Source organism: Bos taurus, chromosome 11 (genome assembly GCF_002263795.3).
Source record: "Bos taurus isolate L1 Dominette 01449 registration number 42190680 breed Hereford chromosome 11, ARS-UCD2.0, whole genome shotgun sequence".
Classification (NCBI taxonomy): Eukaryota; Metazoa; Chordata; class Mammalia; order Artiodactyla; family Bovidae; genus Bos; species Bos taurus.
In genome coordinates this window covers 31,679,804-31,700,463 of record NC_037338.1, presented here as the reverse complement: position 1 = coordinate 31,700,463, position 20,660 = coordinate 31,679,804, and positions in this window count along the sequence as shown.

The following is a 20,660-nucleotide window of genomic DNA, read 5'->3' as shown; positions in this document are numbered from 1 at the left end:
CTACACTGGAAGTGTAACCGAGAGCAGGGCCTTATGGGGCCTTCCCAGGTCAGATCCCTACCATGCCCTCTACCTGCCTCCTGTCTGGAGAAGAATTTCAGCTCCCAGGCCTTCCCCAAGTTCCAAATAATATATTTAATCAGAGAAGTGAGAAAATTCAGAAAGAAAGAAAAACAGTCAAGGAAGATAAAATAATAGTAGTTTAGCCATCAAAGTCAAGGATATTTAGTTCCTTCTCTGGACTTCCCTGGTGGCTCAGACATAAAGAATCCACCTATAATGCAGGAGACCTGGGTTGGTTGGATCCCTGGGTTGGGAAGATCCCCTGGAGCAGGGCATGGCAACCTACTCCAGAATTCTTGCCTGGAGAATTCCATGGACATAGGATCCTGGAAGGCTACAGTCCATGGGGTCGCAAAAAGTTGGACATGACTGAGTGACTAAGCATAGCACAAGGGCTATAGATAATATTTTGAGCTGTGTCCTTTGAGCTGTTTTGCAAATACTGAAACCCCCCACCAGGTGGAAAAAGTTGACTGTATGCTGACCATAAACACAGAGATGCCAGAGAGGTTGGAATCAAAAGGTTGATGATTTTGACTCCCCATTACCTGATTACCTCACTACCAACCAATCAAAAGAATGTCCATGAGCTGATAACATACCCCACAACAGAGCCCACCACCATCACCCTATCCTTAAAAGCCTTTCCCTGAAAGCCATCAAGAGAGCAGAACTTTTTGAACACCAGCTGCCCTGGACTCCTTGTTTGGCGCCCTGCAATAAATGCTGCACTCTCCTTCACCACAGCCTAGTATCAGTAGATTGGCCTCTACTCTGTGAGGGCAAGTGGACTGAAGTCTGGTTCAGTAACAGAGACAGAGCCTGAGATGGGGATTCTTGTTCTAGTGATAGATTGAGGGAGAGCTTTTGGGAGAGGGGAGAACCAGGACAGGAAAGAACAAGTAACCCACACAAGAATCCAGTCTTAACTGGAGACTTCCTTCAGTCTCCAGTGAAAAACACAGACTACACACTGCCCTACTAAATTAATCCTATTTGAACAAACATCCAGCCTGTTTACCCTCATGACTATCAGTTATTGTCTGAGTTCTGAGCCCTGAGTAGGTGCATAGCTGCCAGAAGAGGCAGCTCCTGGTTAGTCAGGACAGTTCTCTGGAGAAGGAGATGTTATGAGATATTAGCCCACACTGCCAGCAGCTAGGGGGTGGCAGCACTGGCTGGTAAAGAGCATAATCCCTGAATCCAACTTTCTCATTCATTTTCCCCATATAGATAATCTAATTTTATCCTTTCCTAGTAACTCTTAATAGTCTAACTTCCTTCAAACACACTATGCAAATGATGTAGTTTTGAAATGATCTAAGTTATATTGCTTTTTGAAAATTTTAAACAAATAACAGCAAGACTTGCTTTCTATAAACCTCCAACAAATATATGCCAACTCTTAGGCTAACACCTGGCATCAGCCTACTTTCAGTTCTATTTTTATAGTTTGGGTTATATAACTAAGGAAGTTTCATTTAAATCTTCTTCCACTTTCATTGTATTAATAGAAGTTCTAGAAAAAATGGTGAAAGGAGAATTATCAAAGAAATGATATGAGAAAAATTCCCAAAGTGAAAGGCATATAATTCCAGATTAAAAATACCCACTGAGTGACCAGTGAAATGAATGAAAAAGAACCCACAAAAAGGCACATCATGAAATCTTAGAACACTGCGGAAAAAGAAAAGGTTCTGAAGTTTGGGGACAGAAATCTAGGGTTATTTTTATAAGCTTTTTGTCACTATTTTACTTTTTTAAAGTACAAGTCATAACAGTAATGGCATGATATTCAGGTTCCTGAGAAACCTTACATTTCATAAAACTGATCACTAAAAATAAAAGGAAGAAAATATGGATGGGAAGACAACTAGAAAATTAAGCAAATTTGTCTATCAAAGCACCAAAAAAAAACAACAACAACAAAATTCTAAAAAAAACCTATTCATATTTTAAAAGTTAATATGGGGGAATAGGACAGCAGAGTGCGAAATTAGCAAAATGTACAACTAGAAGCTATGTACAGAGTATCTATCCAAAATGTAGCAGGCCAGGCCAAGCCATGGCAGAGGTGATGTGGTGATATATCTTAAACTCTTTCATTATGTAATATAAGGTCACAGAGTTTTAATAAAAAGACAAAACTCATACAGATTTTAGTTCAATGCCCCAATCTGGTGAGCATATGGTATCGTGAACGTGTAGAAGCAAGTCCACTGAGTGACAACAGGTGATTTCATACACGCCCACTTAGAACAGAGGATCCTAATCTCTGTCCTCTTTATAGCTAAAAGCCTTTTCTTTTAAATGAGAGTCTATGTTAATATAGAAATAGTAAGAGGGTAGAAGCCCTCTAAAACCCTCAAAGCCCTGGGTTTGAGGCCAAGCTTTGCCACAAACTAGCTATGTTCTCGTTCTCCAGAAAGTGGTCCTCAACCAGAGGTACTTTCACGTCACCTCCCAACCCCCCGCTCCCCCCACCCAGCCACACATACACAGCCACAACATGCCCAGAGGCATTTTTTAAGGTTACAGGTGCTGGTGAGGGAGTGGGTATGGGAGATGGAGGGGTACTACTGCCACCTAGTGGGAAAGGGCAGTTATTCCACAGAACAAGGGACAGTTCAGTTCAGTTCAGTCACGTAGTCCGGTTCCACTCTTTGCGACCCCACGGACTGCAGCACACCAGGCCTCCCTGTCCATTGCCAACTCCCAGAGTTTATTAAAATTCATGTCCGTTGAGTCAGTGATGCCATTCAACCATCTCATCCTCTGTCGTCCGCTTCACCTCCTGCCCTCAATCCTTCCCAGCATCAAGGTCTTTTCAAATGAGTCAGTTCTTTGCATCAGGTGGCCAAGTGTTGGAGTTTCAGGATCAGTCCTTCCAATGAATATTCAGGACTGATTTCCTTTAGGATGGCCTGGTTGGATCTCCTTGCAGTCCAAGGGACTCTCAAGAGTCTTCTACAACACCACAGTTCAAAAGCATCAATTCTTCAGCACTCAGCTTTCCTTATAGTCCAACTCTCACATCCATACATGACCACTGGAAAAACCATAGCTTTGACAAGACAGACCTTTGTTGGCAAAGTAATATCTCTGCTTTTTAATATGTGTCTAGGTTGGTCATAACTTTCCTTCCAAGGAGCAAGTGGCTTTTCATTTCATGGGTGCAATCACCATCTGCAGTGATTTTAGAGCCCAAGAAAATAAAGTCTGTCACTGTTTCCACTGTTTCCCCATCTATTTGCCATGAAGTGATGGGACCAGATGCCATGATCTTAGTTTTCTGAATGTGGAGTTTCAAGCCAACTTTTTACTCTCTTCTTTCATTTTCATCATGAGGCTCTTTAGTTCTTCATTTTCTGCCATAAGAATAGTGTCATCTTCATAACTGAGGTTATTGATATTTCTCCTGACAATCTTGATTCAAGTTTGTGCTTCATCCAGCCCAGCATTTCTCATGATATACTCTGCATATCAGTTAAATAAGCAGGGTGACAAAATACAGCCTTGACTACTCCTTTCCCTATTTGGAACCAGTCTGTTGTTCCATGTGCAGTTCTAACTGTTGCTTCCTGACCTGCATACAGATTTCTCAAGAGGCAGGTCAGGTGGTCTGGTATTCCCATCTCTTGAAGAATTTTCCAGAGTTTGTTGTGGTCCACACTATCAAAGGCTTTGGCATAGTCAATAAAGCAGAAGTAGATATTTTTCTGGAACTCCCTTGCTTTTTTGATGATCCAGTGTATGTTGGCCATTTGATCTCTGGCTCCTCTGTCTTTCCTAAAACCAGCTTGAACATCTGGAAGTTCGTGGTCCACATACTGTTGAAGCCTGGCTTGGAGAATTTTGAGCGTTACTTTACTAGCATGTGAGATGAGTACAATTGTGTGGTAGTTTGAGCATTCCTTGGCATTGCCTTTCTTTGGGATTGGAATGAATACTAACCTTTTCCAATCCTGTGGCCACTGCTGAGTTTCCCAAATTTGCTGGCATATTGAGTGCAGCACTTTCACAGCATCATCTTTTAGGATTTGAAATAGCTCAACTGGAATTCCATCACCTCCACTAGTTTTGTTCATAGTGATGCTTCCTAAGACCCACTTGACTTCACATTCCAGGATGTCTGGCTCTAGGCTGGTGATCACACCATTGTGGTTATCTGGGTCATGAAGATTTTTTTTTGTATAGTTCTTCTGTGTATTCTTGCCACCTCTTCTTAATATCTTCTGCTTCTGTTAGGTCCATACCATTTCTGTCCTTTAATGTGCCCATCTTTGCTTGAAATTGTTCCTCTGGTATCTCTAATTTTCTTGAAGAGATCTCTAGACTTTCCCATTCTGTTGTTTTCCTCTATTTCTTTGCATTGATCACAGAGGAAGGCTTTATCTCTCCTTGCTATTCTTTGGAACTCTGCATTCAGATGCTCATATCTTTCCTTTTCTCCTTTGCCTTTTGCTTCTCTTCTAGCTATTTGTAAGGACTCCTCAGACAACCATTTTGCCTTTTTGCATTTCTTTCCCTTGGGGATGGCCTTGATCACTGCCTCTTGTACAATGTCATGGACCTCCGGCCATAGTTCTTCAAGCACTGTGTGTATCACAACAAGGGACAGCCCCCTACAAAAAGAATTACAACCCCCCCCCCCCCCCGCAACCTGTGCACAAAGTGTCAAGACCACAGAAATTGAAAATCCTTGCAGCAGGATAACAAAACTCTGTCCATATTTCCATAATCAGAATCCTGATCCAGGATAAGAGCTGGAAATCCAGGAATGCTCTTCCTTAAAACTGAAGTCTTCCACAAGTGCAATTTGATACCTGCTAACAGCAAGTTTTTTCACTGAGTTAGACAAGGCTGTGGTCCATGTGATCAGATTGGTTAGTTTCCTGTGATTGTGCTTTTCAGTTTGTCTACCCTCTTGATGGAGAAGGGTAAGAGGCTTATGGAAGCTTCCTGATGGGAGAAACTGACTGAGGGAGAGACTGGGTCTTGTTCTGATGGGCAGGGCCATGTTCAGTAAATCTTTAATTTTCTGTTGATGGGTGGGGCTATGTTCCCTCCCTGTTATTTACCTGAGCCAAACTATGGTGGAGGTAATGAAGATAATGGTGATCTCCTTCAAAAGGTCCCATGCATGCCCTGCTACATTCAGTGCCCCCAGCTCTGCAGCAGGCCATGACTGATCCACACCTCTGCCGACTCCTGGACACTTATGGGCAAGTCTGGGTCAGTCTCTTCTGGGGTCACTGCTTCTTTCTCTGGGGCCCTGGTGCATACAACTTTCTGCTTGTGCCCACCAAGAGTTTGTTTCCCAGTCCTGTGTAAGTTCTGGTGGCTCTATGGTGAGGTTAATGGTGACCTCCTCCAAGAGGGCTTACGCCACACCCAAGTGTGCTGTACCCAAGACAGATGGGTCATGGTGGAGAGTTATGACAAAACATGGTCTACTGGAGAAGGGAATGGCAAACTACTTCAATATTCTTGCCTTGAGAATCCCATGAACAGTATGAAAAGAACAAAAAGATAGGACACTGAAAGATGAACTCCCCAGGTCGGTAGGTGCCCAATATGCTACTGGAGATCAGTAGAGAAATAACTCCAGAAAGAATGAAGGGATGGAGCCAAAGCAAAAACAACACCCATTGTGGATGTGACTGGTGATGGAAGTAAAGTCCGATACTGTAAAGCGCAACAGTGCATAGGAACCTGGAATGTTAGGTCCATGAATCAACGCAAATTGGAAGTGGTCAAACAGGAGATGGCAAGAGTGAACATCTACATGTTAGGAATCAGTGAACTAAAATGGACTGGAATGGGTGAATTTAACTCAGATGACCATTATATCTACTACTGTGGGCAAGAATCCCTTAGAAGAAATGGAGTAGCCATCACAGTCAATAAAAGAGTCTGAAATGGAGTACTTGCACGCAATCTCAAAAACGACAGGATGATCAGTTCGTTTCCAAGGCAAACCATTCAATATCATGGTAATCCAAGTCTATGCCCCAACCAGCAATGCTGAAGAAGCTGAAGTTGAATGGTTCTACAAATACCTACCAGACCTTCTAGAAATAACACCCAAAAAAGATGTCCTTTTCATTATAGGGGACTGGAATGCAAAAGTAGGGAATCAAGAAATACCTGGAGTAACAGGCAAATCTGGCCTTGGAGCACAGAATGAAGAAGAGCAAAGGCTAACAGAGTTTTGCCAAGAGATTGTACTGGTCATAGCAAACACCCTCTTCCAACAACAGAAGAGAAGACTCTACACATGGACATCACCAGATGGTCAATACTGAAATCAGATTGATTATATTGTTTGCACCCAAAGTTGGACAAGTTCTAATACAGTCAGCGAATATAAGACTGGGAGCTGACTGTGGCTCAGACCATGAACTCCTTATCACCAAATTCAGACTGAAATTGAAGAAAATAGGGGAAACCACTGGACAATTCAGATATGACCTAAATCAAATCCCCTACAATTATACAGTGGAAGTGACAAATAAATTCAAGGGATTAGATCTGATAGACAGAGTGCCTGAAGAACTATGGCCGGAGGTCCATGACATTGTACAGGAAGCAGTGATCAAGACCATCCCCATGGAAAAGAAATGCAAAAAGGCATTTTAAAATGGTTGTCTGAGGAGGCCTTACAAATAGCTGTGAATAGAAAAGAAGTGAAAAGCAAAGGAGAAAAGGAAAGATATACCCAATTGAATGCAGAGTTCCAAAGAATAGCAAGGAGAGATAAGAAAGCCTTCCTCCATGATGATTGCAAAGAAATAGAGGAAAACAACAGAATGGGAAAGTCTAGAGATCTCTTCAAGAAAATTAGAGATACCAGAGGAACAATTTCAAGCAAAGATGGGCACATTAAAGGACAGAAATGGTATGGACCTAACAGAAGCAGAAGATATTAAGAAGAGGTGGCAAGAATACACAGAAGAACTATACAAAAAAAAAAAAAAAAAAATCATGACCCAGATAACCACGATGGTGTGATCACCAGCCTAGAGCCAGACATCCTGGAATGCAAAGTCAAGTGGGTCTTAGGAAGCATTACTATGAACAAAGCTAGTGGAGGTGATGGAATTCCAGTTGAGCTATTTCAAATCCTAAAAGATGATGCTGTGAAAGTGCTGCACTCAATATGCCAGCAAATTTGGGAAACTCAGCAGTGGCCACAGGATTGGAAAAGGTTAGTATTCATTCCAATCCTAAAGAAAGGCAATGCCAAAGAATGCTCAAACTACCACACAATTGTACTCATGTCACACGCTAGTAAAGTAATGCTCAAAATTCTCCAAGCCAGGCTTCAACAATACATGAACCATTAACTTCCAGATGTTCAAGCTGGTTTTAGGAAAGACAGAGGAGCCAGAGATCAAATGGCCAACATACACTGGATCATCAAAAAAGCAAGAGAGTTCCAGAAAAATATCTACTTCTGCTTTATTGACTATGCTAAAGCCTTTGATTGTATGGACCACAACAAACTCTGGAAAATTCTTCAAGAGATGGGAATACCAGACCACCTGACCTGCCTCTTGAGAAATCTGTATGCAGGTCAGGAAGCAACAGTTAGAACTGGACATGGAACAACAGACTGGTTCCAAATAGGGAAAGGAGTACGTCAAGGCTGTATATTGTCACCCTGCTTATTTAACTTATATGCAGAGTATATCATGAGAAATGCTGGGCTGGATGAAGCACAAACTGGAATCAAGATTGCCAGGAGAAATATCAATAACCTCAGTTATGTAGATGACACTACTCTTATGGCAGAAAGTGAAGAAGAACTAAAGAGCCTCATGATGAAAGTGAAAGAGGAGAGTAAAAAGTTGGCTTAAAATTCCACATTCAGAAAACTAAGATCATGGCATCTGGTCCCATCACTTCATGGCAAATAGATGGAGAAACAGTGGAAACAGTGACAGACTTTATTTTCTTGGGCTCCAAAATCATTGCAGACGGTGACTGCACCCATGAAATGAAAAGCCACTTGCTCATGGAAGAAAAGTTATGACCAAACTAGACAGCATATTAAAAAGCAGAGACATTACTTTGCCAACAAAGGTCTGTCTAGTCAAAGCTATGGTGTTTCCAGTAGTCATGTATGGATGTGAGAGTTGGACTATAAGAAAGCTGAGTGCTGAAGAATTGATGCTTTTGAACTGTGGTGTTGTAGAAGACTCTTAAGAGTCTTGGACTGCAAGGAGATCCAACCAGGCCATCCTAAAGGAAATCAGTCCTGAATATTCATTGGAAGAACTGATACTGAAACTCCAACACTTTGGCCACCTGATGCGAAAATCTGACTCATTTGAAAAGACCCTGATTATGGGAAGGATTGAAGGCACGAGGAGAAGGGGATGACAGAGGATGAGATGGTTGGATGGCATCACCATATCAACGGACATGAGTTTGAGTAAACTCCAGGAGTTGGTGATGGACAGGGAGGCCTGGTGTGCTGCAGTCCATGGGGTCGCAGAGAGTCGGACCCGACTGAGCAACTGAACTGAACTGAACTGAAAAGCAAGCTTTATTTCCGTGAAAAATTTCAAACAGAAACCAAGTGATGACACTGCCAGGCTCTGTGGAGGTCATCTCCCCCTTGGAAGTATATAAGTAAAATACTTGCAGTTCCTTGCAACACTGAACCCTTAGGAAACACAGATGAGTGGAAGCCCTGAAAGGTGAATCGAGTAGCAGGCAATAACATTCTAATACAGTTCAGGGATCCATTAGCACATAAACACTAGAAAACACTGTCCCCAGGTAAAACCATAGATGGACATAGAATAGTGACATCATTTCATTTTTCCTTGGGACAGCATGATTTCTACCCCATCTTATTTCAACCGTGCACAGTCTCCATTCCAGTACAGAATATCTTTTTTATTCCTCGGGTTAATTAAATAAATTTAGGAAGTGTAGAAATTGGAGAAAAGGAATAAAACAAAGAGGAGAAGAGATTATTGTTTTTTATATTCATTTGATTAAGACTGTAAATGGTAACTACAGCCCTCTCCTGTGATATACTGACGCAGAAAGGGACAAAGATAACTTTCATGGTTCATATCAGGGACTTGATCTTACCAATGACTTTGATTTTTTTCATTTTTTCTTCGATGTGAAAGAACTCTTGTGAAGGGAACAAGACCAAAAAATGGGGAGGAGATGCTAAGTGGCAGCATTTAACATTTTAAGCTGAGCAATCCTGTGTCTTGGGGGCAATGGTGCATATTTATCTTTTCTAGGAGTATCACTTTTATGATGTTATCAGTATTAACTCATGTTTATTTCATTATGGATTTAAAAAGTATATATTTTGATACTTTCCAATGTTCTGGCCTGGATATATGCTTAAGCTTTTAGTATAGAATAATGGGTGTGTGTGTGTGTGTGTGTGTGTGTGTGTGTGTGTGTAACAGATACCACCTGCTAGGTTCAGTGACAGTTTTTCCTGATACTTAAATCCAATACTTTGGCCACCTGATGCAAAGAACTGACTCATTTGAAAAGACCCTGATGCTGGGAAAGGTTGAGGGCTGGAGGAGAAGAGGATGACAGAGGATGAGATGGTTGTATGGAATCACCAACTCAACGGATATGAGTTTGGGTAAACTCTGGGAGTTGGTGATGGACAAGGAGGCCTGGCATGCTGCAGTTCATGGGGTCACAAAGAGTCGGACACGACTGAGTGACTGAAATGAACTAAACTGAATGACAATTTCTGTTCATTTAACATTTGATTTTTTTTTCACTTAACATTTTTAATGAAAAATAATATAGGAGTTAAAATTGGGAGATAAGTACATTAGTACCATAATTGGATTCAAATCTACCAATTAAATACTGTATGAATTAAAGATTTATGTGTTTTTAATTGTACCTTCCATAAGTGAAGAGTATAGCTTGTCTGTTAACTATACGATAAATTATTTAACTATGGGATTTGGTTCTGAATTTCATAGATTTTAATTACCTGGAGAGAAAGCAGAGAGACGACAAAGGAGGAGCTCGAGGAAAGTCTGATCAAGAGGTTATGTCTGCACTTCTCCTCAGTGAGAGAAAACATCAAATCACATGGTGGTACTTGTGTGTAAAGTTGTGATTGGGACTGGCCACAGCATGGACATTAACAAGCCTCTCTAAAAAATAACTCAAGCTTCAGGGTCATAGGTTGTAGGCTGGCATACAGAAATAGGATCCAGCTGTCTACCAATCCAAAACACTTCCTTAGCAATGGTTCAACTTTGAAAATAAGAAAGTAGGTTGCCTAGTTTTCACATTGCTAAATAAAAATCCCTCTTTGGAAGGCATCCTGATCTTGATTGGCAAAGTGAAGATGAAATAACAAGAGGACATTAACCAGCTTCCTCCCAAGACCTGAGAAACACAAAGAAAATTTGTAATTATTCATCCATCTAGCCTACCTCCCATTTACTGAGCATCTCTTAAAGGTGAAGCACTGAGCCAGATACATGGTTGTGAATAAGATATCACCTGGGCTGACTGAAGATGGAGGCCACGGGAACATTTAGTTCTACCCTAAGCTAATCCTTGGGGCTTCCCAGGTGGCTCAGTCGGTAAAGAATCCACCTGCAATGCAGGAGACCCAGATTCAATTCATGGATCCAGAAGATCTTCTGGAGAAGTGAATAGCTACCCACGCCAATATTCTTGCCTGGAGAATTTCATGGACAGAGGAGCCTGGCAGGCTACAGTCCATGGGACTGTGAAAGTGTCAGACACGACTTAGCAACTAAATCGCGACCAAGCTAATCCTTACCTCACATTCACTTCACTCGAAGGGCATCTTCTTGGGGCTCAGAAATCACTCTGGAAAAAACACTGAAAGAGGATTTGGTTCTTGCAAGTTGTATGCAAGCATCCTTTATTTTTTAAAATCTAGGGACTATTTTTGATGTGGTATTCATTTCTCTGTGCTTGGGAAAGAGACCTTGTAATTCCTCAGACAAGCCCATCAGCTGCAGCTTTATTATGAAACCACAGTGAATTCCGTACTCCCTGTCATTAAAGCATCCTGTGAAATGATTCAGTGGCAGGTCTTGAAAGAGAAGAGGAAAACACTGGCAGAAAGGGAGTGATGATGATATGTGATTTGGTGATCCTCAAATTGTTAAACTAGATAATAAGACTACTTCAGTCCCCTTGATAAACTCAATTCTCTGAGTCCCCTGCTGGCTGCATTCATTATATCAGCTGGGGACATTGTGTTAATGGCAGCTTCAAGCCTTAATACTCTGTAGATTAGACACCACGCTGTGCCTATGGGATTGTCCATACCTCACCAGAATAGACTGAACTTTCAGAAATCAGGAGAGATGTCAATTGGGTCTGATGCTGGGGAGGGGCACAGAAACAGCAACAGATGCCCACCTACCCTCATCATTTCTTATTTTCGCATCTGCCTCTCAGCACTGGGATAACTAACTAGAGACAGAGTAAGAAAGTTGAGGCAGCTGCTGAAAGAAAAATCAGGCCTTGCCTAATGAGGCTGATAGGCTCCTGCTTCAAAAAAATTCACCCCAGTAGAATTAAGAACTCAAGTCCCTTTACTGGCCCTTTCTTTTATTTCAGTGAGTTTATATCATCGTCTATCATTTCTATTCTATTGTACCCTTTCTGATCTGATATTTGATATTTCTCTGAACAATTTGACCTACATACTCTGGTTTTTCTTCTCCCTTTTAGTCTTCTTAAATAGGCTTGGTCTCTTCATTTGGTTCTTAATTTTTTCCTATATTTACACACATTTCTTTTTGCCAAGCCATATGGTATATGGGATTTCAGTTCCGGATCATGGATGGAACCCACACCCCTTGCACTGAGAGTGCAATGTCTTAACAACTTGACCACCAGGGAAGTCCCAACACACATCTCTTTCTAAATTTTTAAAAATCACTTATGCATCATATTCCTACCACAGTTTCCTTTCTTCCTTTTACTTCACAGAATTTCAAAAAGACCTATTAATGAGGGTGTCTAGTTTTGTGCCTGGCAGTCACTCTCTGGAAGTTTCTTCCTTCCTCTCCTACCCCTACCCTATAATAGCATGTCTTTTCTCTCCATACCAGGAGTTCACAAACTATGGGCTGAGGACACTTTTATTAATGAAGTTTAACTGGCACACAGCCATGCCCACTTGCTCATGTTTTGTCTATGGCTGCTTCCATGCTCTGACTGAGTTGCATGCTTGTACCAGGGATTGTACGACCCACCAAAAAAGTTTATGGACCTCTGCTCTAGACAAAGGCTTTCTTAGAGTTTTCTTTCCTTTCTGCATTTCCTGCTCTTCTGAGTTAAGCAAAGATCACAAGGTTAGGAAACCTAACCAGGAATGATATCAAACTGAAGATTCCAACTGGTTTCATTTAAATTTACAGAAGGATGCTCCATTCTCAGATAGTTGAGTTCTCACTGTTTCCCAAATATAACAACACATTCCTTCTAGATTTATCATATCCTAAAATTATATGCTGCTTCCTATTCATTTATTAAACCAGACTCAAGGGCCCCCTTAATTCCATGAGGCCTTTCTGATTGCTTCTGATTGTTTAGACCATCCCCCCACCCTTTTTAAGACACAGCCTTCTCCCATCTCACCTGTCTCTGCTTCCCTTCTCCTGACTTCCTCACCCCTTAGCCTTCCTGGATCTTGTGATTTATGGTTTAGCAATATAGTTTTTTATTGCTCAAGAATGACTTTGTAGCTTCCTTTTCACTCTAAATAGCATTTTCCAGCGAAATATAGAGAGTACTTCACCTAAGATGGATTCTGGAAAATAAAAATGTATCCATCTCCTTCCATGAATGAATATCCTATTCTAGTCTTTCCTAGTATCTCTGAGATTTCTGTATTGTCCATTGGTTCTGAAATAGTATTTCTAATAGATGAAAAATGAAGAGACAATATAGACTGGGACACTACATTATTTGTTGTTGTTCATTTGCTCAGTTATGTCTAACTCTTTCCGACCCCATAAACTACAGCACAGCAGGTTTCCCTGTCCTTCACTATCTCCCAGAGCTTACTCAAACTCATGTCCATTGAGTCGGTGATGCCATCCACCCATCTCATCCTCTGTGGCCCCTCTCTCCTTCTGCCCTCAATCCTTCCCAACATTGGGGTCTTTTCCAGTGAGTCAGCTCTCCACATCAGGTGGCCAAAGTATTGGAATTTCAGTTGCAGTATTTATCAGAAATAGCTTAACATAACTGGAAGTTGAGGTAGCATACGGGAGGAAATGGCAACTGATGGGATTATATTCCAGATGTATCATTTTTATAGCCAGTATTGCTAAAAAGTTGAAAAAGAAGGAAAAGAAAAACAAAACACTAATATAGGAGCTTTGATGGGCTGTGAGTAACCAAGACCAGGCTAAGTCCTAAATTAGGTAACAGCTCTGTGGAATACATGGTAAAGTAGGTGTTATGGCCTGCGCTGTGTCCCCCCAAATTCATCTGCTGAAGCCTTACGCCCCAGTATCTCAGAATGTGACTGCATTTGGACATAGGGCTTTTAAAGAGGTGATTGAGTTAAATGAGGCTGTTAGGATGGGCCCTAATTCAATCTGACCAGTGACCTGTAAGAGAAGAAAAACTGGACACCTGAAGACACCAGGGGCATCCACATACTGGGGGATGACCACATGGAGAGATAGCAAGAGAGGGACCATCTGCAAACCAAGGAGAGAGGCCTCAGAAGAAATCAAACAGATTCAGAACTGTGAGAACATGCATTTCTGTGCTTTAAGCCACCTGGTCTGTGATGTTTCATTACAGCAGCCCTAGCAAGCTAATGGAGCAGGGAGCCTATGTCAGTCTCCTCCCGGACTTATACAAGGTTTTTCTCTTACTCTCCTATAACCTATGAGTCCCACAGTCACTTGTCACCTCCCATTCCTAGGGAAGTCATTCTCACAGCCTGTGATACACTCCACTCTCCACACTCTTTACCAAAGTAGGCCTATTTGCAAATTTTTAAGAGGTTATGATTGCCAAGATGCCACAGTCACCAAACACTATGCATCTCTGGGAGACAGAGAATGGATACTGAGGGAATGTAATAAGCAGCTATTGATTCTTGCACATTTAACTCAGAAACACCCAGCAAAACAAGATCTATCAATTATTTCATTGCCTCTTCTGAGTTACCTATTTCTGTGATGCTCCTACATATCCTTAACTCTGTAATACTTTGTTGTCCAGAAGACCGATTTGCTGATGAAGACCCAATTGCCACTTTCTTGGCAATCATAACTGTATCTTTTAATTTATTCCTCTCCAGGTTCATTTGTTCTGATAACATGTGAAGGTGACTATGGCTTGTTCAACAAGGGCCTCTGATAGCAGGCACAAGTGGGGGATAAACATTAATGATATGTAGTCTGCACAGTGGAAAAAGTCAACTTGGCCTTTCAGCTTATAGAAATCAGAACACAATCTTCCCAACCACATACTTTTTTGCAATGTTACAAGAACCTCATAGGTTTCTTCACACTGTTGGGAGATAACCTCCAAAGAGTACAAGCTCCTTGGAGATAGAGATTAATTTTTTTCCTTTATGTGTCTCATTGATTTTGTTACTGGAACTTGACATTCCATTAGACATTTATTAGTATTGTTCATGACTTTGCTCTGGTCAAAAGGAAATTCCCCTTGGAATACCTCATCTAACCTTATGTAGCAATTAACATTATCCAACATGACAGTTAACTAAAGACATTTCCTTGAAAGGAGACTTCTGATGTGGTTTGGAGTTTATGGAGATAGGTTTGTTTCAGAAGAAGGCATAACCAACAAAGTGACAGATGGAAGAGATCTGACTGGTTATCCAGTGGGCAGCAGAAGCAGGGAAATCAGGCCCAAGTTGGGAGATGTCACTAATAAGGAAGATGGGAAGAAAATCAGCAATATTGTCATCCTAATGAAGGAGGGCTCTGTGTGGATAAATATAACTGGGGTCTCACATAGGTAGAGACAGTCATTGGTTTTCCAGGGTTTGGTCTATGTAAGAACATCCTCAGATCTAATTTTTTCTTTTGTCTGACCAGAATCTGTTCTACTGTCTACAGTTTTCTTGCTTAAAATAAATGTAATCAATAAATACCTAAGTTTGCATAAAAGTTACAAAAGATATATTATTCACTTTTTGAAATAAATATTTCTCCTTACCATTATTTTCAATAGGTCTCCTGTAAAATATACACTCCTCTATTGCAATCTCAGCTGCATCTCCATGTGATTACAATATTTTCCAAGACCACAAATGAGACTTAAACTCTGAGTGCATAATATATAATGCCACTTGGAAGGATGTCCATATTTTAAGTGTGTGAACATACATGTACACATACATATTCCAAACAACACATAACTATATGCATTTACACATGTATGCTTACACATGTGCATGAATTCATGCCAACCACCTACCTTTAGGTTTTAATTAAAATGCCAATTCCAAAGATTAATGATCCAGGAGTAGGTACTGAAAAAAGTAAATAAAAGGACCAGTGGCATTTTGACAGGTGACAGTATGACAGGGAGGCATGGCCCAAGTTTTACTGGAATAAATCACCTTCATGCTAGTTTTTACCCTTGACCCTGTTTCACTACCCAATAAGTTCTAGGAGGAATGCTTGCTTAGGAAGAGATCAGATCTAAGGAATAGAGACCTATCACCTCCAAAATCTTCCCTGATCCTATATGAAGCTATGAAAACCAAGGAGCTATTCATCACTAATAATTAAACATTTAATGAAGTGGCTCAAAGTCTTAGTTTTCCTTTCTTATGTGTGTCCTCACTATGGGCATCTGAGCCAAGGGAGTCTGTTAGGAAAAGTCACATCTAGGGGAAAAGAGAAAGGAGATGCATCCTGTAAAAAGCATATTTATGCAGCCAGTGTTGTGACACAGAGTCTGTCATTGCTGCTGGCTGAGACCCTGCCTCCCATCTCCAGTTCTCTCTCAGAGGGAAGATTTACCCTCTGATAAAACCAGTCACAATTTAGAAACCATCATTTCCTGTTCAGAGCCTTCCAGTCACACTAAATTCATCTGGGTGAAGGAAAGTTAAGTGGTTTGGAGCATTTTGTAGATTATATCCCCCCTAAATGTATAACCCAGACTAAAAAGATTATTTGGATGAAATGAGAAATGATCAAAAATTATTTCACTTGCACCAAACCCCAAACAAACTTGCCAAGTTTACAAATGTTTATCCATTATTTTCCTCCATCTTTCTCGCTTGGTAGAAGTACCCAGCTCTAATTTCTCATCAGTGTTGTAGCAAATAAACCAGCATTTTTAAGAGAAATTGATTGGGGTTTTTCTCTCATTTTGCTGATTAGGGAGCACAGACTGTGCACATGAATTTCAGATAAGCACCTAGACTTTTATTGGTACTGAGTAGCAACATCTGAATTTAGCCCCACCAATTGTAATGAATCTCATGTTTTGTACTTTCAATATCATGCAACATGACGGTGCACACATTTATTGAATGGAACCATCCTCATTCACTCCTTCCATATGTGTAAATACTAGTGTTATCTTAACAACTGTTGACAGATTAATTTCTTCTTGCTCCCTTACATGTGCATTGCAAATAATATGATTTTAAAATCTTCTAAGTAGATTTTTTTGATTCTTACCATTACAAAAATTAAACAGATAAAAGCTATAGACTTGTTCTCAATAAACAACCCTCACAATCCTCCAATGAATATATACCAACCCAGGCAAACAGCTGGCATCAGCCTCCTCTAATTTCTATTTTTATAATTATCAGTTAGGTAACAGAGGAAGGTTGAGTAAATACTCAAACTCAGTGGAAAAAATAGATATTCTGGACTGTTCCTCTCATACTTCCAATTGAAGATTTACTTTCACCAAATGTGAAGTATTATTATTAGCATCACCATTATCTAAAGGAAGTGACTCAAAATGTCCTGCACTGTACCTAGCTCTAAAGACAAGGAATAAATCATGTAATAATTATTATGCTGACTCTCTCAAGAGTCCTGCTGCTCCTCCTAAATACTTTTAGATTAAATGAACTTGAATCAAATACTTGAAGAAAATGGATATTGACAATATAATATAAGCTATTATGATCCTCATAGCATCAGTATAGTTCAGTAGATAAATGTGACCAGTGACCACAGGATCATATGAACTCAAGCTATGCACAAAGCCACAAATGGGCTTATAGAAGACCGATGAAACTGATCCTTGACTTGAGAACTACTTGCTTTCTGAGAGTTTCCCAGTATCAGTTCATATTCTAAGGATCCCTGCTACGCAGTTCCATTTCTCTGCTTTCTTTATTAATGCAAGAGTCACAGCGACACACCAAAACATGAAGCAGAATAGCAGTGCATTGTTAGGGAAAAATATCATTAATATATGTGATTTTGATAAGAACAACTTGCTCAGGAAGTCATGGCTATTCACTTTAATGTGACATTGTTTGTGCTGATCAACACATAATGATGCTTAAAGTTGGCTTTTAGCAGTCTGTCCAAAGGATGATATTGTATTCATTCAGGTTGTTTATCCCCAGGACATTCATTCCTCCAAGGGACAAAGTCGAATCAGAGGAAGGTGCTATAACACTTCAATTTACTTCATTGGGTCAGTTTGCTGCAAAGTCCCTCACAACCCTTAACAAGGTAAGGCAATGTTAAAAAGAATTCTCCATACAGCTGCACCTGGGAAAATCTGTAGAAAGTATTGTTTCTACTTAATACTTTTATTTTCCCTTATTTTTTTCCCCCACTGTCATAATACCAGTATCAGTCTGGCATTGAACAGGCTCCCAACTACTTTTTTTAATTGAAGGATAACTGCTTTACAGAATTTTGTTGTTTTCTGTCAAACCTCAGCATGAATCAGCTATAGGTATACATATATCTCCTCCCTTTTGAACCTCCCTCCCATCTCCCGCCCCATCCCACCCCTCTATATTGATACAGAGCCCCTGTTTGAGTTTCCTGAGCCATACGGCAAATTCCCATTGGCTATCTATTTTACATATGGTAATATAAGTTTCCATGTTACTCTTTCCATACATCTCACCCTCTCTTCTCCTCTTCCTGTGTCCATAAGTCTATTCTCTATACCTTTTTGTCCATCGCTGACCTGTAAATAAATTCTTCAGTACCATTTTTCTAGATACCATATATATGCATTAGAATGCAATATTTATCTTTCTCTTTCTGACTCACTTCACTCTGTATAATAGGTTCTAGGTTTAGCCATCTCATCAGAACTGACTCAAATGCATTCCTTTTTATGGCTGAATAATATTCCATTGTGTATATGTAGCACATTCCTTTATCCACTCATCTGTCAATGGACATCTAGGTGGCTTCCATGTTCTAGCTATTGTAAATAGTGCTTCACTGAACAATGGGATACATGTGTCTTTTTCAATTTTGGTTTCCTCAGGGTATATGCCTAGGAGTGGGATTGCAGGGTTGTATGGTGTTTTTATTCCCAGTTTTTTAAGGAATCTCCATACTGTCTTCCATAGTGGCTGTATCAATTTACATTCCCACCAACAGTGCAAGAGCATTCCCTTTTCTCCACACCCTCTCCAGCATTTACTGTTTGTAGACTTTTCGATGATGGCCATTCTGACTTGTGTGAGGTGATATCTCATTGTAGTTTGGACTTGCATTTCTCTAATAATGAGCGATGTTGAGCATCTTTTCATGTGTTTGTTACCCATCTGTATGTCCTCTTTGGAGAAATGTCTTTTTCCCACCATTTGATTGGGTTTTTTGTTTTTCTGGCATTGAGTTGTATGAGCTGCTTGTATATTTTGGAAATTAACCCTTTGTCAGTTGTTTCATTTGCTATTATTTTCTCCCATTCTGAGGGTTGTCTTTTCACCTTGCTTATAGTTTCTTTTGCTGTGCAAAAGCTTTTAAGTTTAATCAGGTCGCACTTGTTTACTTTGCTTTTATTTCTGTTAATCTAGGAGGTGGGTCATAGAGGATTTTGCTTTGATTTATGTCATCGGAATGTTCTGCCTATGTTCTCCTCTAAGAGTTTTATTGTTTCTCGTCTTACATTTAGGTCTTTAATCCATTTTGAGTTTATCTTTGTGTATGGTATTAGGAAGTGTTCTAATTTCATTCTTTTACATGTAGCTGTCCAGTTTTCCCAGCACCATTTACTAAAGACACTGTCTTTGCCCCATTGTATATTCTTGCCTCCTTTGCCAAAAACAAGGTACCCATAGGTGCATGGGTTTATTTTTGGGCTTTTAATCCTTGTTCCATTGGTCTATATTTCTGCCAGTACCATACTGTCTTCATGACTGTAGCTTTGTAGAATAATCCGAAGTCAGGAAGGTTGATTCCTCCAGCTCTATTCTTCTTTCTTTGGACTGCTTTGGCTATTCGGGGTCTTTTGTGTTTCCATATGAATCATGAAATATTTTATTCTAGTTCTGTGAAAAATGCCATTGGTAATTTGACAGGGATCGCCATTGAATCTGTAGATTGCAGTTGGTAGTACAGTCGTTTTCACAATATTGATTCTTCCCACACAGGAACATGAAATATCTCTCCATTGGTTTATGTCATCGTTGATTTCTTTCATTAGTGTCTTATAATTTTGGGGGTACAGTTCTTTTGTCTCCTTAGGTAAGTATATTACTAGATATTTAATTCTTTTTGTTGCAATGGTGAATGGGATTGATTCCTTAATTTCTCTTTCTGATTTTTCATTGTTAGTATAGAGAAATGTGAGTGATTTCTGTATATTAATTTTGTATCCTGCAACTTTGCTAAATTCACTGATTAGCTCTAGTAATTTTCCGATACTATCTTTAGGGTTTTCTGTGTACAGTATCATGTCATGTGCAAGCAGTGAGACCTTTACTTTTTTTCGATCTGAATTCCTTTTATTTCTTTTTCTTCTCTGATTGCTGTAGCAAGGACTTCCAGAACTATGTTGAATAATAGTGGTGAAAGTGAACACCCTTGTTTTGTTCATGATCTTAGGAGGAATGCTTTCAGTTTTTCATCATTGAGAATAATGTTTGCTGTAGGCTTCTCATATACGGCCTTTACTATATTGAGATAGGTTCCTTCTATGCCCATTTTTTGGAAGAGTTTTAATCATAAATTGGTGCTGAATTTTGTCAAAGGCTTTTTCTGCATCTATTGAAATGATCTTTCAATTTGTTAATATAGTGTATCACATTGATTTGTGTATATTGAAAAATCCTTACATTTCTGGAATAAACCCAACTTGATCATGCTGTATGAGCTTTTTGATGTGTTGCTGAATTCTGTTTGATAAAATTTTGTTGAGGATTTTTGCATCTATATTCATCAATGATATTGGCCTGTAGTTTTCTTTTTTTGTATTGTCTTTGTCTGGTTTTGGTATCAGGGTGATGGTGGCCTCGTAGAATGAGTTTGGAAGTGTTCCTTCCTCTGCAGTTTTTTGAAAGAGTTTTAGAAGGATAGGCATAGCTCTTTTCTAAATGTTTGATAGAATTCTCCTGTGAAGTCATCTGGTCCTGGGCTTTTTTT